Below are 26,471 nucleotides of genomic sequence, written 5' to 3' on the forward strand. Positions count from 1 at the left end.
GGGATCCGGGCATGTGGAGCTGGGGGAGAGAGTGTGTGAGGGCAGTGGGGTGTGATGGGGAAAGGCAGGGAGCAGGACGTGCCTGTGCAGCTGGCACAGCTCCTGCCCTGTAAAGCTCCTGCTTCTCCCCATGCCCTGGGGAAGGCAGCACAGCACGCCCACTCCCCATGCTCGGGTTTCTAGGGGTGTTGGAGGGAATCACTCACCTGGGGGTGATGGACTTGCTTGGGAACTCACCACATTGCCTGGCAGGATAAAAGGACAGGCTTAGTGTCTACAGTGCACCCAGATCATTCCCAGAATGAGCCTCAGCCCCATGGCCACATGCCCCCATCGACAGCCAGCACCATCCCCAGGGGAGTCACAAAATTGTCCGCGGTATCTCTGCCAACCTGGACCCCCACAGATCCAGTGACTAAGTGCTGTTGTGAAGGATAAAAAACGGCATGGCAGAGGTGTGCCTCTTCATTTAACACCACCACTCTCATCTGTCTGTGATTGTGGGGGCTAGAGGATCACACAATCACAGAATGGCCAAGGTTGGAAGGGACCTCTGAAAGTTATGTAGTCCAGCCTTCTGCTGAGCAGGATCAGCAAGGACAGACTGCACAGAATGGCATCCAGGTGGATTTGGAATATCTGCAGAGGAGACTCCACAGCATCTCTGGGCAGCCTGTTCCAGTGCTCTGTCACCCTCCCAGTAAAGAAATGCCCCTCATATTCAGATGGAACTTTCTGTGCTTCAGTTTGAGCCCATTGTCTCTTGCCCTTTCCCTGGACACAATCGAAAAGAGACCAGATCCATCCTCTCAACACCCTCCCCTCAGATATTTATAGACATGGATGAGGTCTCCCCTCAGTCTCCTCTTTTCCAGGTTAAACAGGCTCAGTTCTCTCAGCTCCAGACCTCTGACCATCTTTGCAGCCCTCGTCTGGACTCTCTCCAGTAGTTCTATGCCCCTCCTGAACAGGGAATCCCAGAACTGGGCACAAAATGCTTTGTGTTCCATGCAGGGAAAAGATTCCTTCCCAGGAGCTCATGGCCAGAGAACAAATTCCCTCTCCCTTGCCATCACCACCCCACACACACCTCTCTTCAGTCACCCATCCCCACTCTCAACCTCACCTGGGGAGCTTCCGATATCCTGGGTGGTTACGCCAGCAAATGCACCTTGGGACACAGAGGGTTTTGTTTAGAGGGAGTGAGAGCTGGGGCACCCACACGCTTGTGCCCATGTCCCTGCTGCTAACTCCTTGCCATGTCCTCACTGCTGTGTCCTTGCCCAGCTCATGGCAGTCATTCCACTTGCCCTGCCATAGGCTCATCAATGCACAGGGCAGACCTTGGTGCATCCCTGGCTCAAACCAGCATCCATCCACATCCCCAGTCTTTACTCTCTCTGCCCGGGATCTGCAGAGCCCCATCTCTGCAGCAGAGGTGATGCTGCAGGGACACAGGGATCCCTTGAGAGCAGCTCTCTCTCTCTAGGGGCTGCCTTGGAGGAGAGGGAACACTCCCATGGGGGAACCACCCCAGAGCCTGCTGCAGCACACAGCTCCAGCCTCAGCACAGCCATGTGGTGGCAAGTGCCTCCATCCCTTCTCACCCCTCCAGCCCGGGGACAGGACTCACCTGGGACATCCAGGTTGCGGCCAGCACTGAGGGCAGAGCTCCTCATGTGTTTCATGTTATTAATCTGCTGGTACCCACATGTATATCTTCCTGCATTTCTTGATGTGATGTTCAAGACGACGGAGTAGCTCAGCTGCCTTTGCTGGGCTTTCTGGCTGTACGCCTCCATCCCATCCTTGCAGAAGATGATTCGTCTTGCATGTGACACCACAGGGAGAATACACTGGAGCAAAATTATTTTACCTGGCTGAGCAGAAGTTGAGTTCATTTGGAGAGCAGGAGCTGGAAGATCCCCTGGAGGAGACACAGCAGTGAAGGGCTGCCATAGGGCAGAGCTCACAGTGGTTGGGCTTCCAAGTGCCCTGGCTCTGGGAGGGAAGGACTCATGAGTACCTGGGGAGCTGCAGATGTCCTGGGAGCTCATGCTGCCACCTGTACCAAGGGGCAGAGAGGGATTTGCTGAGAGGAGCAGTGTCCAGGCTCATCCTGATTTCCCTGCTCCCATATCCTCCCTGACCAAACCCTCACTGCTAAGCAGGCATCATTACATCTGCGTGTTCTCATGCTGTATCTCTTCAATATGCCCTCAAAAAATGTGAATTCCAGTCCCATTTTGGGTGGACATCTTGTTCCAGGTAAATCCCATATCTCCTTAAAAAATTCAGCAGTCCTAGAGTCTCAGAACAACACGCCAGAAAATTTATGGTGCTGGAGAAGCCTGCCCCTTCCTCAAATGTGTATTATACATGGAGGAAGCCATCCCCATCCTGCTTTCCCCAGAGCAACGATGTCCGAAACTGCTGCACCACAGCCCCACACACGCTGTCCCCATCCTCTCCTCTGCCCACCACTGTCCTGTCCTACCCCCAGGAGCAGTCCTGCAACCCTCAGCCCCCACAACCAGCAATGCCCCAACTCACAGAGCACCAGCAGCAGGATGGCACAGCCAGAAGGAGACAGCCTTGCCCATGGCACCTGCCCCAGCATCTTTTGGGGCACTGCTTTTGCGGAGCAGTGTCTGCTTCAAGTTTCTGCTTTGCTCTGAGCAGGGTACGGTGGGGCAGAGGCTTGCGGTTCAGCTGGGAGCTGTGCTGTTAGCATTCTGTGGCCACCTGAGCCTGGCCCACAGCCAGAGGCTCTCATCAGTGGGGGCCTTGCCTAAGAACCTGCTACATCCGCTGCTTCGGTTGAGCCCCCACTGTTTTTTCTCTCCTCTCACACACTGCAGCACACGCTAGTTTTACTTGTATCTCAGCGGCAACATTGTCCCTGTAAAGAGCTCCTGCTCCTTGTTCCCACTAGGATTTGCCCTCGTCTGACCACATCACTCTGCTTCTCTTCAATGTCTAGACAAATGATGGCATCAGGGGAATCCTGCACCAAGGCCAAAGTGACGCCAGAGCTCTAGGGCATCTGCCAAGGCTGTGGGCAGATTTCTCCTTCACCCTGTTGGTGAATCAGCTTATTAAGAACTCTAAGGGAGTCTCAGCTGGGGCCATACTGCTGCCAGCACAGCACTGTGGGAGCCATCTGCACCCACACTTTGACCCTCATGAGAATACACAACAACCAGGAAAGGCAGAGGCTTCGTCCTGAAGGCACCTGAGTTCCCCATGCTGCTCTCTCAATTCCCTTCCCCAAAGGAAGGCGCTGAGGCAAGGGAAGCAGAGCAGTGGCAGCACATCCCTTGGGCATGCTGCCACAGCTGCCCTGAACCCAACGTCACTGGGAGTCTGAAAAATGTGTGGGGGTCATGCTCTGAGCACGAGGGAGCAGACTGGGGACAGCATGGAGCCCAGGGGGACATCAGAGCTCCATGGGGACAGGGATGTCTCCAGGCTGCCTGGCCTCGCGGGCACCGTGGCTGCATCTCTCCAGGAGGAGGGTGATGATGGGGGCAGACAGCAGCAGGAGCAGGCTGAGGGCAGAGCGCAGGATCCAGACCTCCAGGGGCATGGCTGACCCTGGGAGAGAGGAGGAACACAGTGTGGCCAAGGCAAGCCTTGGAGGATGGCTGTGCTGAGAAGGGCTGATGAGCAATGGCTCACCTCTGGAAGGGAGCTGGGCCTTGTGTGAGGGGTTACTGCCTGTGGGAGACATGAACATGCTGTGAGTTTCTGGAGCTCTTTGCTGGGACAATCCCAGATGCTGAGCAGACCCTGAGCTCGTATCTTGCTTCCTTGAGTACATGTTGAGCATTAACAACCAAGCCCTTCTCAATTGTCAGACCTACATTAGTAAAAGTGTGAGGGAGAGCTTGGAGCAGTAGTGGCACAGGCCAGGGCCTTCTGATATCCCCAACTCTTGCTTTTCTTACATGGCCACTGCAGAGCCCCATGTCTCAGCAGAGGTGATACTGCAGATACAGGGGAACCCTTGAGGCACTTCTCTGTCCAGGGTCTCCTGTGGAGTAGGGGGAATACTCCTGAGGAGGAATCACACCTGAGCCATGCCCTGTATGATGAAGCACACAGCTCCAGCTTCTGCACTGTCCACATCCCACTGACCCTACAGCCCTGATGAAGCGTCGTGTCTCACCTGGCACAGACAGGGTCCAAGGAGCACTGAAAGGAGAGCACCCAAACTGACTGGGGACTGGCCATGAGGACACGGAGCATTCCCTTCATTCCCAGGGAAATCTGTGGTCTATCAGAGCCTGGATCAGAGATATCACCAGGACACTCATCAGCCTGCTGTGCTTCACATACTACTATCTACTGACGATATTGCAGACAGCTGTGGAGGAAGCTGCATCCTCTAGTCTGAGGGGAATGAAGAAAGCTTTCAAGGCCTTGGGACTGTTGGTGAAAGAGTCTGTAGTACAAGTGCCTTTCTCTTCCCTCCATCCATTCTGGGGTGGTGACATTGGATGGAATAGAAGGATCTGGTCCATAAATGCTTGGCTCCGTGACTGGTGCTACAGGCCCAGCTTTGGGTTGTTTGCTAATGGCTGGTGTTATAAGATACCAGGCCTGAGAGGAATACTTGGCAAAGGTTTATCTCTCAGGGTCCAGAGGGTTCTGGGACAGCAATTAGCAGGGCTCATTTGGAGAGCTTCAAGCTATATCCGCAGGGGGATGGGGTTGTAGCAGGGCTTGTAGCAGTGGGGCAGTGCCCCCGCAGACATGAAGACCAGGAGGCCTCCCACCCCTCATGGGGTGAAATCAGCGTGCTCAGCTCCTTCCCTGAAGTGCCTGGACACAAATGCATGTGGCATGGGGAATAAGCAGGAGGAGTTAGAAATCTGTGGTCAGAAGACTGAGATCTGGTGGCAGTTACAGAGACATGGTGGGACAGCTCACATGGCTGGAATGTGGTCATGGATGGCTATGTCCTGCTCAGGAAGACAGGCCAGCAAGGTGAGTTGGTGGAACTGCTCTTTTCATGAGAGAGCAACCCCATTGTATTGAGTACTGTCCAGGGGTAGATGAGGAGCGAGTTGAGAGTCTGTGGGTGAGAATTAAGGGGCAGGCTGGCATGGGGGATGCTGTTGTGCGTGTCTGTTACAAGCCACTAGATCAGGATGAGGAAGCTGATGAGGCCTTCTACAGGCAGCTGAGAACAGCCTCTTGATCACAGGCCCTGGTTATCATGGGGGATTTCAACTACCCTGACATTTGCTGGCAGGCCTACTCATCCAGTCACCCACAGTCTAGGAAGTTCCTCCAGTACTGGTTCCTCCAGTGCATTGATGATAACTTCCTGATGGAAATGGTGAACGTGCCAACTGGGAGAGGAGTGCTGCTAGATCTTGTCGTCACCAACAACAGGGGTTGGTTGATTCTGAATCACAGAATCACAAATTTAAACATCAAGTTAAGTGCGTGTGTCGATCTGCTCAAGGGTAGGAAGGCTCTGCAGGAGGATCTGGATAGGCTGGAGCTCTGGGCTGAGGTCAACTGTATGAAGTTCAATAAGGCCAAGTGATGGGTCCTGCACCTGGGGAGAAATAACCCCAAGCAGAGCTACAGGCTGGGAGATGAGTGGTTGGAGAGCTGCCTGGTAGAGAAGGACCTGGGAGTGATGGTGGACGGTCGGCTGAATATGAGCCAGCAGTGTGCTCAGGTGGCCAAGAAGGCCAACGGCATCCTGGCTTGTATAAGAAACAGTGTGACCAGCAGGGCTAGGGAGGTGATCGTCCCCCTGTACTTGGCTCTGGTGAGGCCGCACCTCGAGTACTGTGTTCAGTTTTGGGCCCCTCGCTACAAGAAGGGCATCGAGGGGCTTGAGAGAGTCCAGAGAAGGGCGACGAAGCTGGTGAGGGGCCTGGAGAACAATCCTATGAGGAGTGGCTGAGGGAGCTGGGCTTGTTCAGCCTGGAGAAAAGGAGGCTCAGGGGCGACCTTATCACTCTCCCTAGATATCTTAAACGAGGCTGTAGCGGTGGGGATTGGCCTGTTCTCCCACGTGCCTGGTGACAGGACGAGGGGGAATGGGCTTAAGTTGTGCCAGGGGAGTTTTAGGTTAGATGTTAGGAAGAACTTCTTTACTGAAAGGGTTGTTAGCACAGGCTTCCCAGGGAGGTGGTGGAGTCACCATCCCTGGAAGTCTTTAAAAGACGTTTAGATGTAGAGCTTAGGGATATGGTTTAGTGGGGACTCTTAGTGTTAGGTCAGAGGTTGGACTCGATGATCTTGAGGTCTCTTCCAACCTAGAAATTCTGTGATTCTGTGATTCTGTGAAGTGGGAAGAGATGAAGTAGACGTCCAAAAGGATGTGGTGGGAGCCCTTGGGCCCATGCATACAGGCCCAGCTCTGCCTCTGGTGCTTCACTGCAGGCGGGGAACAAGGCCTGGCCGGGAGCCTCTGGCAGGAAAGACCAGGAGAAAGCTAAGGTCATCCTCTGGACTTCTGGAGCAGGGCTGTTGAGGATTAGAAGCCCATTATCCTCCAAATGAAAAAAGAAGAGTGATGGGCAGTCATGCCCAAGAGAGTTGAAGACCAGTGGGTGCAGATGGCTCCCACAGTGCTGTGCTGGCAGCACTATGGCCCCAGCTGAGACTCCCTGAGAGTTCTTCATAAGATGATTCACCAACATTCATCAATGGGATGAAGGAGAGATCTTCCCACAGCCTTGGCAACTGCCCCAGAGCTCTAAAGTCACTTTGACCTTGGTGCAGGATGCCCCTGGCACAACTATTGGTATGGAGATCGAAGAAAAGCGGAGTGACCTGGTCAGAAGAAGGCAAAGAACATGGGGACAAAAGGCAGGAGGGCTTTGCAAGGAAGATGCTGCCCCTGAGACACAGGAAAAAAAAAAAAAAAAACAGAGTGTGCTGCGGTGTGCGAGAGGACAAAAATAACAGCGAGTCCTCAACAAAAGCAGCGGATGTAGCAGGGGCTGAGGCATGGCCATCACTGATGAGAGACGCTCAGTGTGGGCCAGGCTCAGGCGGCCACAGCAAGCCCACAGCACAGGTCCCAGATGCACTGCAAGCCTCTGTCCCACCGTCCCCAGCTCACAGCAAAGCAGACACTTGAAGCAGACGCTGCTCCCCAAAAGCAGCGCCCCAAAAGATGCTGGGGCAGGTGCCATGGGCAAGGCTGTCTCCTTCTGGCCCTGTCGTCCTGCTGCTGGTGCTCTGTGAGTTGGGGCATTGCTGGGTGTGGGGGCTGAGGGCTGGAGGGCTGCTGCTGGGGGCAGGACAGGCCCGTGGTGGGCACAGGGGAGGATGGGGACAGTGTCTGTGGTACAGTCGTGCTTAACTGCAGGGCAGAGTTGTTTTGGGGAAGGCAGGAGGTCACTGCCCCTCTGTGCGGGGCAGGCATGCAGAACTGCAGGACACAGTTGCGTCTGGGGAAGGATGGGTTGGGATTGCTTCCTCCTGCTATGATGCAGATCTGAGAAAGGGGCTCACTTCTCCAGTACTAAAAGTTTGTCTGGAGCTTTTGTGTGAGACGTTCAGGATGCTGGATTCCTTAGAGATCCTGGGCACTCATACGGGAATATAAAGCACATCCAGACCAGGCTTGGGATGGTGCCAAGTGTGCAGATGAAGCAAATCACAATTGGAAATGTGCGGGTGGGGAGTCCCCTGTTCAGGCAGGACTGAGCAACTGGGATGTGAGCAGGGAGGTGGGGGTGAGCTGGGTCTCTGCCCCTCTAAGCAAAGCCCTCTCTGCCCCATGCTGCAGGTGCTGGAGTGACCACCCAGGACATCTGCAGCTCTCCAGGATTGCAGGAGCATGGAGGTGGGTCCCAAAAATTAACGTGTCCTGCGGAAGGAGATGGGAAGAGAGAAGGGGATTATTCCCTCACAATTCCCCCCTGGAAACCCCAGGACAGCAGACTCCTCCAGCCTTGGCATGCAGTTGGTTTTGCCACCCGGCAGTCACTAACTCTTGCCTGGGGAATCCCTCTGCCTTCTCTCCAGGTAACGACCAGACTCCAGTCCTGTACCTCAACGCTTCCAGTGCCAAGGAGGGGGAAATAATTCTCTTTCAGTGTGCCATTGATTGGCAGTTTCCTGCTACGCGAGTTGTCTTCTGCAAGAATGGGCAGGAGGAGTTCAGCCTGAAAGCCGAGCAGGGCAAGGTCATCTATGCTCTGGTCCTGAACATCACCTCGAGAAGTGCTGGGACGTACACGTGTGGGTACCAGCAGAGGAACGAGAGCAACTGGGTGAGGAACTCTGCTCTCAGTGCTCCCCAGACCCTGTCTGTACCAGGTGAGACACGGCCCCAGTGTGGTGGTGGCAGAAGGGACACGGGCACTTGCCACCACATGGCTGTGCTGAGGCTAGAGCTGTGTGCTGCAGCAGGCAGGGCATGGCTCTGGGGTGGTTTCCCCTTGGGAGTGTTCCCTCTCCTCCAACGGAGCCCCTCGAGAGAGAGCTGCTCTCAAGGGCTGCCCCTGTCCCTGCATCAGCACCTACACAATAGGTAGACTTTGTGAAGCAGACGAGGGCGTGTGCCCTGAAATGTTTAGGATACACTCAATGTGTTTTCGGCACTTTTACGCCTCCCCTGGGCATGGTGCTGGCTGTCGGTGGGGGGATGTGCCCATGGGGCTGTGTGTCCCCTGCCCCACACACACGTGCTCAGGGATGTTGCAGGACACGAGATAAATATGTGCCTAGTCTGGGCAGTACGGGGCATGCTGCAGACACTCATCCTGTTCCTTTCTCCTGCCAGGCAGTGCGTCCAGCTCCCCAGCAAGGCCATTGCCCCCAGGTGAGTGATTCCCTCCTGTACCCCCAGGGAACACATCAAGGTGCTGCCAGGCTGCTGCCCCAGTGCAGCTCTGCCATGCCATTTCTAATCCCTCACAAGACACTGGATCCTTGGGGGCCCAAGATGGCAGAATAGTCCTGGGCACATGCACAGCTCCCTTGGGGATGGTGCTGGCTGTCAGTGGGGGGATGTGCCCATGGGGCTGAGGCTCATTCTGGGAAGGAGCTGGGTACACTGCAGACTCTCAGCCTGTCCCTATGTCTTGCCAGGCAGTGTGTCCGACTCCCCAGCAGGGCCATCACACCCAGGTGAGTGATTCCTTCCTGTACCCCCAGGGCCACCAGCATGGGTCTCAGTCACTCCAGGGTGCTGTCCCCAGGACACGGGCCCATGCAGGATCTTCACCAGGGAGGAGGTGTGCTGCTGCACGGGCACGTCCTGATCCCTGCCTCTCCCCATCACACCCCGCTGCCCTCACATCCTCTGTTCCCCAGCTCCAAATTCCCGGATCCCACACACCCTCCCCATAGGCACGGCGCTGGCAGTGGTGGCCTTCGGCCTCGTCCTTCTGGCTGCAGGCAGCTGGTTTGCCAACAGGAAAGGTGAGGGAGTGGGGGAAAGTGGGGGGAAAGGCTGAGGCCGTGGGGGTCCTGCCGCGGGGCTGGTGCAGTGGGAAAGGTGGTGGGGGGAACCTGGGGATGCACAGCTGGGGCAGACAGTGCCTGGGGGTGATGGCTGTGGGCAGCCCAGCTGGGGAGGCTGCTGAGGGAGCTGGGGAGCTTCAGCCTTCGTCCCCCAGCCCTAAGCTGGGAGCCAGGGCTGGGCAGCACCTTGGCCTGTGCACCTCAGCCCCTGTTCTTCTTGCAGGTGCCTGCAGAGGGAGATGCCCAAGGTGAGCACCAAGGGCTTCTGGGTGTGGGGTATGTGGGAGGGAGTTGGGTGCATGGCAGGGCCCTGGGGTGCTCCTTGGCCAGGGGCAGCATTCTCTGTGTGTGTGTGGCTGCATTCCCTGTGCTGGAGCACGGAGGACAGGGTTTGTCAAGGCGTGGATTTCAGCTCAATACCTCATGTAGGAAAGCACCAGTGAAAGAGACACTGTGAGAGTCTCTCACAGTGCCTCTTGTCCACAAATGCACACTCCAGAATGATTCCATTCCTCTCCAGGTATCAGCACGTTGACAGACCACAGATGGAAGACACCAGCAACGGCGAAGTCCAGTGTGTGTACTACCTCTTCCCTTGGGGGAAGCCACATGCCCGTCTCACCATGGTCATCCCTGCTTATACATTCCCCATGCAATCCCACCACTTCATTTCCCAATGGGACATAAAAAATCCCTGCCCGTTCATCAAGGCCAGGTTTCTCTCCAGCACCTCATGTCCTGCTTCTTCCTTGAATGCTGATCGTGGCTGCTGGCTGCACAAGGGACACGGCAGCATCCCAGTGCTCCCAGGGACAAAGCCCATTTGCCTGGGGGGTCCTTCCACATCAGCTCCGGCCCCAGGCTGCATTTCCCCCACTCCAGCCACTGCTGTTGTCCTTTCTTCAGTTTCCTGTCAGAGGAATTTCTGCTCAGAGAAGCAAAAAGCACCGCGCAGCAATGAAAGATGTGGCTCCTTGCCCTGGTGGGGAAAACATTTTAGAGCTTGCTCTGAAACCACAGGCAGCAGGCAAGGGAGGATGTTGTGGTTGGGTGACAGACTATAGATATATCCCCACCCTACTTGCACCTCGCTCATGTTGCAGCATGACCTTGGTTTTCCACGCCTGCACAGAGCAGCTCGCAAGGTGTGCTGGCTGTGCAAAGAGAAAAGATTCCACAAAAAGCTGGAAATACACCAAAACCTCAGCATCTCTGCTCCATCGCTGCTGCTTAATTTTCATCCCAGATCAGAGTGATGGGAGAGGAAATGTGGTCAGGCGTTGAGAGCTGACCTCAGGCAGCTGCTACCCAAAGTCACTGTGAGTTTCAGCCCTCCACCAACAGGCAGCAAGGGCTCGTGGTTTGTTTTTTTGCCTCCACAGACTCCACCATCGCCCACGTTCAACGGGACAGGGTGAGTCGTGGCACAGCTGTGCACAGCTCCTTTCTGCACTCCTGCAACCTGATGCCTGCTCATTGTGTAGGGCTCACAGTCAGCAGCTGAAGTAACAGGGTTTCTTTTCCCCCTATAGCCTCCTCCCGTGCAGCACATGAGAAACACCACGACATATGCCACGGTGACCCGCACCCAGACCCAATAGTGATGCCACAGCGGAAGGGCACAGGAGCCTTGCCCACGGCTGCCTTTGCTCTCCTGCAGAGGGCTTGTGCAGCCATAAAGTGGGGCTGGGGGTGCACTTTGGTCTTCTTTGTTTGTTTGTTTGTTTTTTTTCACAGGGAAGGTCTGTGAGTGTCTAGCCAAGGCGATATAGGACTCATACCTCCATCTACAATAAAGTAATACTTCTAAAATATATGAGCTATACCAAATCTTACTGTGAGTGTATTGATTATTTATGAATAAAACAAAACATCTTGCTATGCTCAGTGGATGTCGTGTAAACATAAATTGCGTTATAATGTCATGGGGGTGTTATTCTACCCACCTACAGAGATGCCCGTTTTTGACCTACATGGACAGATATCACTGCAGGCATGTCATCGCGTGTGTGTGTGCACTGCAGATGTGGTTTTGCTTTGATGACAAATAAACATCTCTGACTTTGTGTTCCTGATGGCACCTCCGTCTCATGCAGCCACACATGGAATGGGACGGAGCAGAAAGATAGACATCGAGACACAAAGGGGTGGTGGTGTTAATCTGAAGGGATGTGAAGAGCCTTGCAGACAGACCTTGCCGAGAAGAACTACACCAGCTCCTTCCTGTTTGGGGTGGCTTTATTGAGAGCTGGCAGGTCGGCCGGGCTTTCCCCAGTGCTCTCTGCCTCTCTCAGAGAACCAGCTGCGTCGCCTCTCCCTTGCTCAGCTTTTGGCATGATTTGGGTGTTGAGAGCAGTTGGATTGAGAGCTGCAAAACACAAGGGAGAACAAGGAGTGGCCTTGCTCTCATGGTGCCCACCATGGGGAAACGCTGGGAGCATGGAAGGAGGGGGATTCCGCCAGAGCACAGCCACGCAAAGCTCCCAGGCTCCTGCCATCAGATGCACTTTTGGCTTGCATTTGCTCTCCAACAGCCTGCCCTCTCGCAACCATCACGTGCACGCTCAGCCTGCAAGGCTGGGCTTGGGCTGAACTCACCTTCACTCTGCCCATCTCATCCACGTTGGCATCTGGAGGGAGAACCTGAGTTAGCGTCCAACCACACACAGCAGGCAGGGCTTCCCCATTCCCCACCACTGCAGCTCCCACGACCATGGCTTGCCATGGCAAAGGCATCAGCACTTCGCACAGTGCCTGAAGGAGAAGGGTGAAGAAGGGACTGGCACTTACAGAAATGGCTGGGGTCAGCAGAAGAGTCTTGAGCACTACCAGCACCACGCAGAGGCATAGAGAGAGCAGAGAGAAAAGGTGCTGAACATCCTCAGCAACACTTCCACAAAACCTCTATTTCTACAATTTGTCTGTGCTGAGAAGAATGGGAGGGCCCCGCCATGCCCACAACTCCCTCAGCACTGAAGGAGGTTTCTGGAGGGTGTGGAAGATAGCTTCCTGACACAGCTGGTTAGTGAGCCTACCTGGGGAGGTGCCCTGCTAGACCCTCTCTTCGCAGAGAAGGGCTGGTGGGAGTTGAGGTGGTCGGGAGCTGTATTGGGCAAAGTGACCACGAAATGGTAAAGTTCCCTGTTCTTGGCGAAGTCAGGAAGGGATCAGTAAAACTGCAGTCTTGGATTTCTGGAGGGCTGATTTTGAGCTGTTCAGGACACTGGTTGGCAGAGTCCCCTGGGAAGTGGTTCTGAAAGACAGAAGAGTCCAGGAAGGCTGGGCACTCTTCAAGAGGGAAATCTTAATGGCGCAGGAACGGTCTGTCCCCACATGACCATAGACAAGGCAGCGCAGAATAAAACCAGCCTGGCTGAACAGAGAGTTATGGCTTGAGCTTAGGACAAAAAAGAGGATTTATAACCTGGGAATTATAATTTTTATTAGTTAATTGATTAATTAATCATACACTTATATACAATATACCATTATTTATATCTGTATCTATATGTATATATTGTATAATATTACATTATATTACATTATATTATATTATATTATATTACATTATATTAATATATAGTATAATATAACATATATTACAATTATATATTAAATATTATAATATTCTATAATTAATTGTATTGCATTAATTATATTATATTATTTATTTTATAATAAATTATATATTATTTATTTTATAATAAATTATATATCATTAATTATAAATTATATATTAATCTTGGAAGGAAAAGAGGGCAGGCCACTCAGGAGGACTGAAAGGATGCTGCGAGGTTGTGCAAAGACAAAATTAGAAAGGCCAAAGCTCATCTGGAGCTCAATCTGGCTACTGCCATTAAAGATAACAAAAAATTATTTTATAAATACATCAACAGAAAAAGGAGGACTAAGGAGAATCTCCATCCTTAGGGAGAAATTCCACATCCTTAGGGGAAAAACTTAGTCACAAGAGAAGAGGAAAAGGAAGAGGTGCTTAATACCTTCTTTAACTCAGTCTTCAGTGGCAAGAGCAGTTGTTCTCTGGATACCCAGTACCATGAGCTGGTGGAAGGGGATGGGGAGCACAACGTGGCCCTCATAATCCACGAGGAAATGGTTGGCGACCTCCTACAGCACTTGGATGTACGCAAGTCCATGGAGCCAGATGGGATCTACCTGAGGGTACTGAGAGAACCGGCAGAGGATCTGGCCAAGCCGCTTTCCATCATTTATCAGCACTCCTGGCTATCAGAGAAGGCCCCAGTTGAGTGGCGTCCAGCAAACGTGATGCCCATCTACAAGAATTTACAGCACTTACAGTGCAACCAGGCAATCAGGCCCAGTCAACATGGGTCTATGAAAGGCAGGGCCTGTGTGGTGAACCTGATCTCTTTCTATGACAAAGTGACGCGCTTGGTGGATGAGGGAAAGTCTTTGGATGTGGTCTACCTTGACTTCAGTAAGGCTTTTGACACTGTTCCCCACAATATTCTCCTCAAGAAACTGGCTTCTCATGGCTTGGACTGGCGCACGCTTCGTTGGGTTAAAAACTGGTTGGACAGCCGGGCCCAAAGAGTTGTGGTGAATGGATTCAAATCCAGTTGGAGGCCGGTCACTAGTGGCGACCCCCAGGGCTCAGTACTGGGGCCAGTCCTCTTTAATATCTTTATCAATGATCTGGATGAGGGGATTGAGTGCACCCTCAGTAAGTTCACAGATGACACCAAGTTAGGTGCATGTGTCGATCTGCTCAAGGGTAGGAAGGCTCTGCAAAAGGATCTGGATAGGCTGCACCAATGGGCTGAGGTCAACTGCATGAAGTTCAACAAGGCCAAGTGCCGGGTCCTCCACCTGGGGCGCAATAACCCCAAGCAGAGCTACAGGCTGGGAGATGAGTGGTAGGAAAGCTGCCTGGCAGAGAAGGACCTGGGAGTGATGGTTGATAGTCGGCTGAATATGAGCCAGCAGTGTGTTCAGGTGGCCAAGAAGGCCAATGGCATCCTGGCTTGTATCAGAAACAGTGTGGCCAGCAGGGCTAAGGAAGTGATTGCCCCCTGTAATTGTCTCTGGCGAAGCCAGACCTTGAGTACTGTGTTCAGTTTTGGGCCCCTCACTGCCAGAAGGACATAGAGGTGCTCGAGAGAGTCTAGAGAAGAGCATCGAAGCTGGTGAGGGGCCTGGAGAACAAGTCTTATGAGGAGCGGCTCAGGGAGCTGGGCTTGTTCAGCCTGGAGAAAAGGAGGCTCAGTGGTGACCTTATTTGTACCTTAAAGGAGGCTGTAGCGAGGTGGGGATTGGTCTATTCTCCCACGTTGTTCTGGTTCCGCTTGAGTGGGCAGCCGAGCTCCACCACAGCCGCTCTCTCACTCCCCGTCTTCAAAGAGGAATGGAGAGAAAATATGTAAAAAGGGTTCAAAGGTTGAGATAAGGACGAGAAAATCACGCAATAATTATTGTAACGGGCAAAACAGACTCAGCATAAGAAGATAGTAAGAGTTATTGCTCATTATTAACAAGCTAGAGAAGTGAGAAACAAAGGAATGAAACCAAAAGCACCTTCCCCCCCCATCCACCCTCTTCCACCTCCTCCCCCCAAGCAGCGCAGGGGAACGGAGGAATGGGGGTTATGGTCAGTCTACAGCACTTCTTCTCTGCCGCTCCTTCTCAGTCACTCTCATCCCCTGTGATGTGGGGTCCCACCCACAGGATGCAGTCCTTCATGAACATGTGGGAAGTCCAGCATGGGCTTCCCACAGGCAGCAGCTCTTCCAGAGCTGCTCCAGATATGGGTCCGTACCACAGGGTCCATCCCTCAGGAGAAAACTGATCCAACCTGGGTCCCCTACGGGCAGCAGCTCCTGCCAGGTCACCTGCTCCTGCGTGGGCTCCTCTCCACGGGCTTCAGGTCCGGCCCGGAATCTGCTCGGGCAGGGGTCTTCCAAAGGCGGCAGCCTCCGTCGGTGCAGGGCCACCTGCTCCACCGTGGTCTCCTCCACGGGCTGCAGCGTGGAACCCTGCTCCACCGTGGTACTCCATGGACTGCAGGGGGACATCCTGCTTCACCATGGTCCTCACCACAGGCCACAGGGGACTTCTGCTCCAGCTCCTGGAGCACCTCTCCCCCTCCTTCTACACTGACCTTGGCACCTGCAAGGCTGTTCCTCACTCCCTTCACTCTCCCAACTGCTGTGTGGCGCAGCGTTTTTTTTTCCCTGTCTTAAATATGCTCTCACAGAGGCGCAAAACAACATCACTTATTGGCTCAGCTCTGGAAAACAATGGGGCCCTTCCCAAATATGGGGCAGCTTCTAGATCTTTCTCACAGAAACCACCCCTATGGCCCCCTGATACCAAAACCTTGCCACGTAAACCTACTACACAGGGGACCTCTTGAGGCAGTTCTCCATCCAGGGTCTCCTGTGGAGTAGGGGGAACACTCCCGAGGGGGAATCACACCTGAGCCATGCCCTGTATGATGAAGCACACAGCTCCAGCTTCTGCACTGTCCACGTCCCACTGACCCCACAGCCCTGATGAAGGGTCGTGTCTCACCTGGCACAGACAGGGTCCAAAGAGCACTGAAAGGAGAGCACCCAAACTGACTGAGGACTGGCCACGAGGACACGGAGCATTCCCTTCATTCCCAGGGAAGTCTGTGGTCTATCAGAGCCTGTATCAGAGATATAACCAGGACACTCATCAACCTGCTCTGCTTCACATACTACTATCTACTGACGATATTGCAGACAGCTGTGGAGGAAGCTGCGTCCTGTAGTCCGAGGGAATGGATAAAGCTTTCAAGGCCTTGGGACGGTTGGTGAAAGAGTCTGGAGCACAAGTCCCTTTCTCTTCCCTCCATCCATTCTGGGGTGGTGACATTGTATAGAATAGAAGCATCTGGTCCATAAATGCTTGGCTCCATGACTGGTGCTACAGGCCCAACTTTGGGTTATTTGGTAATGGCTGGTGTTATAAGACACCAGGCCTGAGAGGAATACTTGGCAAAGGTTTATCTCTCAGGGTCCAGAGGGTTCTGGGACAGCAATTAGCAGGGCTCATTTGGAGAGCTTCAAGCTATATCCGCAGGGGGATGGGGTTGTAGCAGGGCTTGTACTGGTGGGACAGTGCCCCCGCAGACATGAAGACCAGGAGGCCTCCCACCCCTCATGGGGTGAAATCAGCGTGCTCAGCTCCTTCCCTGAAGTGCCTGGACACAAATGCATTCAGCACGTGGAATAAGAAGGAGAAGTTGGAAAACTCTGTTTGGTCAGAAGACTGAGATCTGGTGGCAGTTACAGAGACATGGTGGGACAGCTCACATGGCTGGAATGTGGTCATGGATGGCTATGTCCTGCTCAGGAAGACAGGCCAGCAAGGTGAGGTGGCGGAACTGCTCTTCAAGTCAGAGAGCAACTCCATTGTATTGAGTACTGTCCAGGGGCAGATGAGGAGCGAGTTGAGAGTCTGTGGGTGAGAATTAAGGGGCAGGCTGGCATGGGGGATGCAGTTGTGCGTGTCTGTTACAGACCACTAGACCAGGATGAGGAAGCTGACAAAGCCTTCTACAGGCATCTGAGAACAGACTCTTGATCACAGGCCCTGGTTATCATGAAGGATTTCAACTACCCTGACATTTGCTGACAGGCCTACTCAGCCAGTCACCCACAGTCCAGGAAGTTCCTCCAGTACTGGTTCCTCCAGTGCATTGATGATAACTTCCTGATGGAAATGGTGAACGTGCCAACTGGGAGAGGAGTGATGCTAGATCTTGTCGTCACCAACAACAGGGGTTGGTTGATTCTGAATCACAGAATCACAAATTTAAACACCAAGTTAAGTGCGTGTGTCGATCTGCTCAAGGGTAGGAAGGCTCTGCAGGAGGATCTGGATAGGCTGGAGCTCTGGGCTGAGGTCAACTGTATGAAGTTCAATAAGGCCAAGTGATGGGTCCTGCACCTGGGGAGAAATAACCCCAAGCAGAGCTACAGGCTGGGAGATGAGTGGTTGGAGAGCTGCCTGGTAGAGAAGGACCTGGGAGTGATGGTTGATAGTCGGCTGAATATGAGCCAGCAGTGTGCTCAGGTGGCCAAGAAGGCCAACGGCATCCTGGCTTGTATAAGAAGCAGTGTGGCCAGCAGGGCTAGGGAACTGATTGTCCCCATGTACTCAGCTCTGGTGAGGCCTCACCTCGAGTACTGTGTTCAGTTTTGGGCCCCTGGCTACAAGAAGGACATCGAGATGCTTGAGAGAGTCCAGAGAAGGGCAACGAAGCTGGTGAGGGGCCTGGAGAACAAGTCCTACAAGGAGCGGCTGAGGGAGCTGGGCTTGTTCAGCCTAGAGAAGAGGAGGCTCAGGGGCGACCTTAGTGCTCTCCCTAAATACCTTAAAGGAGGCTGTAGTGAGGTGGGGATTGGTCTATTCTTCCATGTGGCTGGTGATAGGACAAGGGGGAATGGGCTTAAGTTGCGCCAGGGGAGTTTTAGGTTGGATGTTAGGAAGAACTTCTTTACTGAAAGGGTTGTTAGGTGTTGGAACAGGCTGCCCAGGGAAGTGGTGGAGTCACCATCCCTGGAAGTCTTTAAAAGACGTTTAGATGAGCTTAGGGATATGGTTTAGTGGGGACTCTTAGTGTTAGGTCAGAGGTTGGACTCGATGATCTTGAGGTCTCTTCCAACCTAGAAATTCTGTGATTCTGTGATTCTGTGAACTGGGAAGTGGGAAGAGATGAAGTGAACGTCCAAAAGGCTGTGATGGGAGCTCTTGGGCCCATGCGTACAGGCCCAGCTGTGCCTCTGGTGCTGCACTGCAGGCGGGGAACAAGGCCTGGCCGGGAGCCTCTGGCAGGAAAGACCAGGAGAAAGCTGAGGTCATCCTCTGGACTTCTGGAGTGGGGCTGTTGAGGATTAGAAGCCCATGATCCTCCAAATGAAAACAGAAGAGTGATGGGCAGTCATGCCCAAGAGAGTTGAAGACCAGTGGGTGCAGATGGCTCCCACAGTGCTGTGCTGGCAGCACTATGGCCCCAGCTGAGACTCCCTGAGAGTTCTTCATAAGATGATTCACCAACATTCATCAATGGGATGAAGGAGAGATCTTCCCACAGCCTTGGCAACTGCCCCAGAGCTCTCAAGTCACTTTGACCTTGGTGCAGGATGCCCCTGGCATAACTATTTCTATGGAGATCGAAGAAAAGCGGAGTGACCTGGTCAGAAGAAGGCAAAGAACATGGGGACAAAACGCAGGAGGGCTTTGCAAGGAAGATGCTGCCCCTGAGACACAGGAAAAAACAGACAAACAGAGCATGCTGCAGTATGCGAGAGGACAAAAATAACAGCGAGTCCTCAACAAAAGGAGCGGATGTAGCAGGGGCTGAGGCATGGCCGTCACTGATGAGAGACGCTCAGTGTGGGCCAGGCTCAGGCGGCCACAGCAAGCCCACAGGATAGCTCCCAGCTGCACTGCAAGCCTCTGTCCCACCATCCCCAGCTCACAGCAAAGCAGACACTTGAAGCAGACGCTGCTCCCCAAAAGCAGCGCCCCAAAAGATGCTGGGGAAGGCGCCATGGGCAAGGCTGTCTCCTTCTGGCCCTGCCATCCTGCTGCTGGCACTCTGTGAGTTGGGGCATTGCTGGGTGTGGGGGCTGAGGGCTGGAGGGCTGCTGCTGGGGGCAGGACAGGCCAGTGGTGGGCACAGGGGAGGATAGGGATAGTGTGTGCGATACAGTCGTGCTTAACTGCAGGGCAGAGTTGTTTTGGGGAAGGCAGGAGGTCACTGCCCCTCTGTGCGGGGCAGGCATACAGTACTGCAGGACACAGTTGCGTCTGGGGAAGGATGGGTTGGGATTGCTTCCTCCAGCTATGATGCAGATCTGAGAAAGGGACACACTTCTCCAGTACTAAAAGTTTGTCTGGAGCTTTTGTGTGACACGTTCAGGATGCTGGATTCCTTAGAGATCCTGGGCACTCATACTAGAATATAAAGCACATCCAGACCAGGCTTGGGATGGTGCCAAGTGTGCAGATGAAGCAAATCGCAGTTGGAAATGTGCGGGTGGGGAGTCCCCTGTTCAGGCAGGACTCAGAAACTGGGATGTGAGCAGGGAGGTGGGGGTGAGCTAGGTCTCTGCCCCTCTAAGGAAAGCCCTCTCTGCACCATGCTGCAGGTGCTGGAGTGACCACCCAGGACATCTGCAGCTCTCCAGGATTGCAGGAGCATGGAGGTGGGTCCCAAAAATGAACGTGTCCTGGGGAAGGAGATGGGAAGAGAGAAGGGGATTATTCCCTCACAATTTCCCCTGGAAACCCCAGGACAGCAGATTCTTCCAGCCTTGGCATGCAGTTGGTTTTGCCACCCGGCAATCACTAACTCTTGCCTGGGGAATCCCTGTGCCTTCTCTCCAGGTAACGACCAGACTCCAGTCCTGTACCTCAACGCTTCCAGTGCCAAGGAGGGGGAAATAATTCTCTTTCAGTGTGCCATTGATGGGCAGTTTCCTGCTACGCGAGTTGTCTTCTGCAAGAATGGGCAGGAGGAGTTCAGCCTGAAAGCCCAGCAGGGCAAGGTCATCTATGCTCTGGTCCTGAACATCACCTCGAGAAGTGCTGGGAAGTACACGTGTGGGTACCAGCAGAGGAACGAGAGCAACTGGGTGAGGAACTCTGCTCTCAGTGCTCCCCAGACCTTGTCTGTGGCAGGTGAGACATGGCCCCAGGGTGGTGAGGGTAGAAGGTTTCAGAAAACTGTTGGGGCTGGAGCTGTGTGCTGCAGCAGGCAGGGCATGTCTCTGGGGTGGTTCCCCCTCGGGACTGTTCCCTCTCCTCAGAGGCAACCCCTACAGAGAGAAAGCTGCTCTCAAGGGCTGTCCCCATCCCTGCAGCAGCAGCTCAGCTGAGGCATGGGGCTGTGCAGTTCCCATGCAGAGAGAGCAAGAGCTGGGGATGTTGATGGACCCTGGGTTCAGCCTGGCATGTTCCAAGATCTGCCCTGTACATTGATGAGCCTATGGCAGGGGAAGTGGTGTGATTGTCATGAGACAGGCTATAGCCTGTACATCAGCAACAGTGTGGGATGGTTCCAGAAGGGAGAGCACAGTGGTGCTGGTTTGAGACACAGAAAGGTGCCTGCTCAGCAAGAACAAACTGGAAGAAAAAGGACTCGGGTGTGGCGGTGTGCCAGGTCTTGGCCCCACTAAGAAAAACCCCTTTTGCCTCAAGATGCAGGTAATGGTGAGACCACCACTGATATCCACAGCTCCACAGGTGAGGACAAGTGTTATGGTATGCCAGCTGCATGGGCACGTCCTGCTCCCTGCCTTTCCCCATCACACCCCGCTGCCCTCACACCCTCTCTCCCACAGCTCCACATGCCCGGATCCCACACACCGTCCCCACAGGCACGGTGCTGGCAGTGGCGGCCGTCGGCCTTGTCCTCCTGGCTGCAGGCAGCTGGTTTGCCATCAGGAAAGGTGAGGGAGTGGGGGAAAGTGGGGGGAAAGGCTGAGGCCATGGGGGTCCTGCTGCGGGGCTAGTGCAGCAGGAAAGGCAGTGGGGGGAACCTGGGGGTGCACAGCTGGGGGAGACGGTGCCTGGGGGCGATGGCTGTGGGCAGCCCAGCTGGGGAGGCTGCTGAGGGAGCTGGGGACCCTCAGCCTTCGTCCCCCAGCCCCGAGATGGGAGCCAGGGCTGGGCAGAACCTTGGCCTGTGCACCTCAGCCCCTGTTCTTCTTGCAGGTGCCTGCAGAGGGAGATGCCCAAGGTGAGCACCAAGGGCTGCTGGCTGGGGTTTGTTGGAGGTTGTGGGGGGCATGGCAGGGCCCTGGGGTGCTGCATGGCCAAGGGTAGATTTGTCCTTCTGTGTGACTGCATTTCCTGTGCAGAAGGCATGGGAGGAGTGGCTTGCTGTGGGGTGGACTTCAGTTGAATCCTGGAAGGATTATAGCATCATCCATGGGAATGGCCCATATGGCCCTGTGCTTCTTTGTGGCAGTGGTGCTGCAGACCTTCAGGACATTTTTTCTCTCCTCTCTCTGTGCGTCTCCATGGTGCTGGTAGTGCTCAAGACTCTTCTGCTGACCCCAGCCATTTCTGTAAGTGCCAGTCCCTTCTTCACCCTTCCCCTCCAGCTACTGTGTGAAGTGCTGATGCCTTTGCATGGCAAGCCGTAACCATGGGGGCAACGGTGGTGGGGAATGGGGAAGCCCTGCCTGCTGCGTGTGGCTGGACACTAACTCAGGTTCTCCCTCCAGATGCCAATGTGGATGAGATGGGCAGAGTGAAGGTGAGTTCAGCCCCAGCCCAGCAGTGATGGCTGCAAGAGGGCAGGCTGTTGGAGAGCAAATGGAAGCCAGAAGTGCATCCGATGGCAGGAGCCTGGGAGCTTTGCGTGGCTGTGCTCTGGCTGAATCCCCCTCCTTCCATGCTCCCAGCATTTCCCCATGGTGGGCAAGAGCAAGGCCACTCCTTGTTCTCCCTTGTGTTTTGCAGCTCTCTCAATCCAACTGCTCTCAACACCCACTGCATGCCAAAAGCTGAGCAAGTGAGAGGCGATGCAGCTGGTTCTCTGAGAGAGGCAGAGAACACTGGGGAAAGCCGTGCTGATCTGCGAGCTCTGAATAAAGCCACCCCAAACAAGAAGCAGCTGGTGTAGTTCTTCTCGGCAAGGTCTGTCTGCAAGTGCTTCACATCCCTTCAGATCGACACCACCACCCTTTGTGTCTCGGTGTCTGTCTGTCTGCTCCGTCCCATTCCATGTGTGGCTGCATGAGACGGAGGTGCCATCAGGAACACAAAGTCAGAGATGTGTATTTGACATCAACGAAAAACCACATCTGCAGTGCACTCACCGATTGACACACACATTCGAGGACATCCCTGCAGTGATATCTGTCCATCTAGGTCAAAAATGGACATCTCCATGGATGGGTAGAATAACACCCCCATGGCATTATAATGCAACTTAGGTGTACACGTCATCCACTGAGCGCAGCAAAAGGTTTTCTTTCATTCAGAAAAAATCAATACGCTCACAGGAAGATTTGGTATAGCTCATATACTTTAGAAGTATTAATGTATTGTAGATGGAGGTGTGAGTCCTACATCGTCTTGGCTAGACACTCACAGCCCTTCCCTGTGACAACAAACCCCTGAGAAGACAAAAGTGCACCCAAAGTCCTCTGCAGGAGAGCAAAGGCAGCCGTGGACAAGGCTCCTGTGCCCTTGCCCTGTGACAGCACTATCGGGTCTGGGTGTGGGTCACCGTGGCATATGTCGTGGTGTTTCTCATTTGCTGCGCGGGACGAGGCTTTAGGGAGAAAAGAAACCCTGTTACTTCAGCTACTGACTGTGAGCCCTGCACAACGAGTGTGCACCAGGCTGCAGAAGTGCAGAAAGGAGCTGTGCACAGCTGTGCCACGACTCACCCTGTCCCGTTGAACGTGGGCGATGGTGGAGTCTGTGGGGGCAAAAAAAAACACAACATGATCCCTTGCTGCCTGTTGGTGGAGGGCTAAAATTCACACTGACCTTGGGCAGCAGCTGCCTGTGGTCAGATCTCAAAGCCTGGCCACATTTCGTCTCCCATCACCCTGAACTGGGATGAAGATTAAGCAGCAGCGATGGAGCAGAGATGCTGAGGTTTTGGTGTATTTCCAGCTTTCTGTGGAATCTCCTCTCTTTGCACAGCCAGCACACCTTGCAAACTGCTCTGTGCAAGCGTGGGTAAACAAGGTTGTGCTGCACCATGAGCAAGGTGCAAGTAGGGTGCGGATATATCTATAGCCTGTCACCCAACCACAACATCCTCCCTTGGCTGCTGCCTGTGGTTTCAGAGCAAACTATAAAATTTTTTCCCCACAAACACAAGGAAAGAGAGCCGCATCTTTCATTGCTCCTCTGTCCTTTCAACTACATGAAAACCGAAATCACTTTGAAGTAAACTGAAGAAAGGACAAAAGCAGACGTTGAAGTGGGGCAACTGCAGCCTGGGGCTGGAGCATGTGTGGAAGGACCCTGCAGGCAAAGGGAATTTGTCCCTGGGAGCACTGGGATGCTGCCATGTCCCTTGTGCAGCCAGCAGCTGCGCTGTGCATGCAAGGAAGAAGCAGGACATGAGGTGCTGGAGAGAAACCTGGCCTTGATGAACGGGCAGGGATTTTGTTATTCCCAGTGGGAAATGAAGTGGTAGGATTCCATGAGGACTTGCAGAAGATTCTCATGGGGAGAGGAGCATGTAGCTTCCCCCAAGGGAGGAGGTAGTACTCACACTGGATGTCACCATAGTTGGTGTCTTCTGCTTGTGGGCTGTCAACGTGCTGCTGCCTGGAGAGGAATGGAATGGTTCTGGGATGTGCATGTACTGAGGAGGGATCTTGAGGCTTATGCCCTTTGGTGTTGCTTTCCTGCATTTGTCATTGAACTGGAGGGCAGCCAAAGACAAGCCCCATCCTTCCTGACTTCTGCACAGGAGATGCCCCTGAACAAGGAGCACCCCAGGGAACTTTCATTCCCCCAACTCCCTCCCGCATACCCCACAGCCAGCAGCCCTTGGTGCTCACCTTGGGCATCTCCCTCTGCAGGCACCTGCAAGAAGAACAGGGGCTGAGGTGCACAGGCCAAGGTGCTGCTCAGCCCTGGCTCCCATCTCGGGGCTGGGGGATGAAGGCTGAAGCTCCCCCGCTCCCTCAGCAGCCTCCCCAGCTGGGCTGCCCACAGCCATCACCCCCAGGAACCGTCTCCCCCAGCTGTGCACCCCCAGGTTCCCCCCAACACCTTTCCCATTACACCAGCCCCGCAGCAGGACCCCCACGGCCTCAGCCTTTCTCCCTCCTTCCCCTACTCCCTCACCTTTCCTGATGGCAAACCAGCTGCCTGCAGCCAGGAGGACGAGGCCGACGGCCGCCACTGCCAGCACTGTGCCTGTGGGGAGGGTGTGCAGGATCCGGGGATATGCGGCTGGGGGAGAGATGGTGTGAGGGCAGCAGGGTGTGATGGGGAGAGGCAGGGAGCAGGACGTGCCTGTGCAGATGACACACCCTCATCCTCCTCCTCACCTGCGTGGCTGTGGATATCAGTGATGGTCTCACCAGCACCTTCACCGTGGGGTAAAAGGGCTTTTTCTTAGTGGGGCCAAGACCTCGCACACCGCCACACCCGAGTCCTTTTTCTTCCTCTTTGTTCTTGCTGAGCAGGCACCTTTCTGTGTCTCAAACCAGCACCACTGTGCTCTCCCTTCTGGAACCATCCCACACTGTTGCTGATGTACAGGCTATAGCCTGTCTCATGACAATCACACCGCTTCCCCTGCCATAGGCTCATCAATGTACAGGGCAGATCTTGGAACATGCCAGGCTCAACCCAGGGTCCATCAACATCCCCAGCTCTTGCTCTTTCTGCATGGGCACTTCACAGCCGCATTCCTCAGCCAAGCTGCTGCTGCAGGGACGGGGACAGCCCTTGAGAGCAGCTTTCTCTCTGTAGGGGCTGCCTCTGAGGAGAGGGAACACTCCCGAGGGGGAACCACCCCAGAGCCATGCCCTGCCTGCTGCAGCACACAGCACCAGCCTCAGCAGTTTTCTAAAATCTTCTACCCTCACCACCCTGGGGCCGTGTCTCACCTGCCACAGACAAGGTCCGGGGAGCACTGAGAGCAGAGTTCTTCACGTTGTTTTCCTTGTTCTTTTGCTGGTACCCACACATGTACGTCCCAGCACTTCTGGAGGTGATGTTCAGGACCAGAGCGTAGATGAGCCTGCCCTGCTGGGCTTTCAGGCTGAACTCCTCCAGCCCATTCTTGCAGAAGACAACTCGTGTAGCAGGAAACTGCCAATCAATGACACAATGAACCAAAAGTGTTTCCCCTTCTCGGGCACTGGAACTGTTGAGGTACAGGACTGGAGTCTGGTCGTTACCTGGAGAGAAGGCAGAAGGATTACCCAGGCAATCGTTAGTGATTGCTGGGTGGCAAAACCAACTGCATGCCAAGGCTGGAAGAATCTGCTCTCCTGGGGCTTATAGGGGGAACTGTGAGGGAATAATCCCCTTCTCTCTTCCCATCTATTTCCACAGGACAATGTCATTTTCGTGACCCACCTCCATGCTCCCGAAATCCTGGAGAGCTGCAGATGTCCTGGGTGGTCACGCCAGTACCTGCAGCATGGGGCAGAGAGAGCTTTGCTTAGAGGGGTCATGACCTCCCGATTTCCCTAAAAGAACGATGCCCCACAGCGCTGCACACCTGCCCTGCACAAACTGTCCCAATCCTCTCCTGTGCCCACCACGGGCCTGTTCTACCCCCAGCAGAAGCCCTCCAGCCCTCAGCCCCCACACCCAGCAATGCCACAACTCACAGAGCACCAGCAGCAGGACGGCAGTGCCAGAAGGAGACAGCCTTGCCCATGGCGCCTGCCCCAGCATCTTTTGGGGCACTGCTTTTGGGGAGCAGCGTCTGCTTCAGGTGTCTTCTTTGCTGTGAGCTGGGGATGGTGGGGCAGAGGCTTGCAGTGCAGCTGGGAGCTGCCCTCTGGGCTTTCTGAGGCCGCCTGAGCCTTGCCCACAGCCAGAGGCTCTCATCAATGTGTAACCTGTCTCAGCCCCTGCTACATCCGCTGCCTTTTTTGAGCCCCCGCTGTTATTTCTGTCCTCTCACACACCGCAACTCTTGCTGTTTTTACATATATCTCAAGGGTAGTATTCTCCTTACAAAGACCTCATGCCTCTTTTCCTATTGCCAGATTTGGCCCATAGCTTTGCAGATCTCCATCAGGCTAGCAATCATCTACAGCCTGTCCAAAATCCATTTCTATCCCTTCCACACCCGTGTGGGCACATCACTGCTGCATCCCCTGCCCATGCTCAGACTCTGTACTCTTGTTGCTTGTGCAATGCTGTGCAGCCTGAGTCCCTCTGCCAGCCAGTGGTACTATTATCATCATTACTGTTATTATTGTTGTTGTAATAAATGGCTCAGTCTTCAAAAGAGGACTATAATCAAAGTTTACAATTTATTAAAGGAATAAAGGTAAGCA

At 54.1% G+C, this 26,471-nt stretch overlaps 1 protein-coding gene and 1 long non-coding RNA gene across 4 annotated transcripts in view; both read left to right on the forward strand.

Annotated features, from left to right (window-relative positions):
- The window catches only part of LOC137846117 (uncharacterized), a 153,127-nt gene that overhangs the window by 121,084 nt on the left and 5,572 nt on the right, over window positions 1-26,471 (forward strand). The window lies entirely within an intron of this gene.
- On the forward strand, window positions 7,710-9,488 carry LOC137846069 (uncharacterized). Its single transcript, XR_011090373.1, has 4 exons — window positions 7,710-7,825; window positions 8,008-8,301; window positions 8,768-8,806; window positions 9,076-9,488. It is a non-coding gene; the product is annotated as an uncharacterized lncRNA (long non-coding RNA).

This window comes from Anas acuta, chromosome 30 (assembly GCF_963932015.1).
Source record: "Anas acuta chromosome 30, bAnaAcu1.1, whole genome shotgun sequence".
In the NCBI taxonomy this organism is placed as follows: Eukaryota; Metazoa; Chordata; class Aves; order Anseriformes; family Anatidae; genus Anas; species Anas acuta.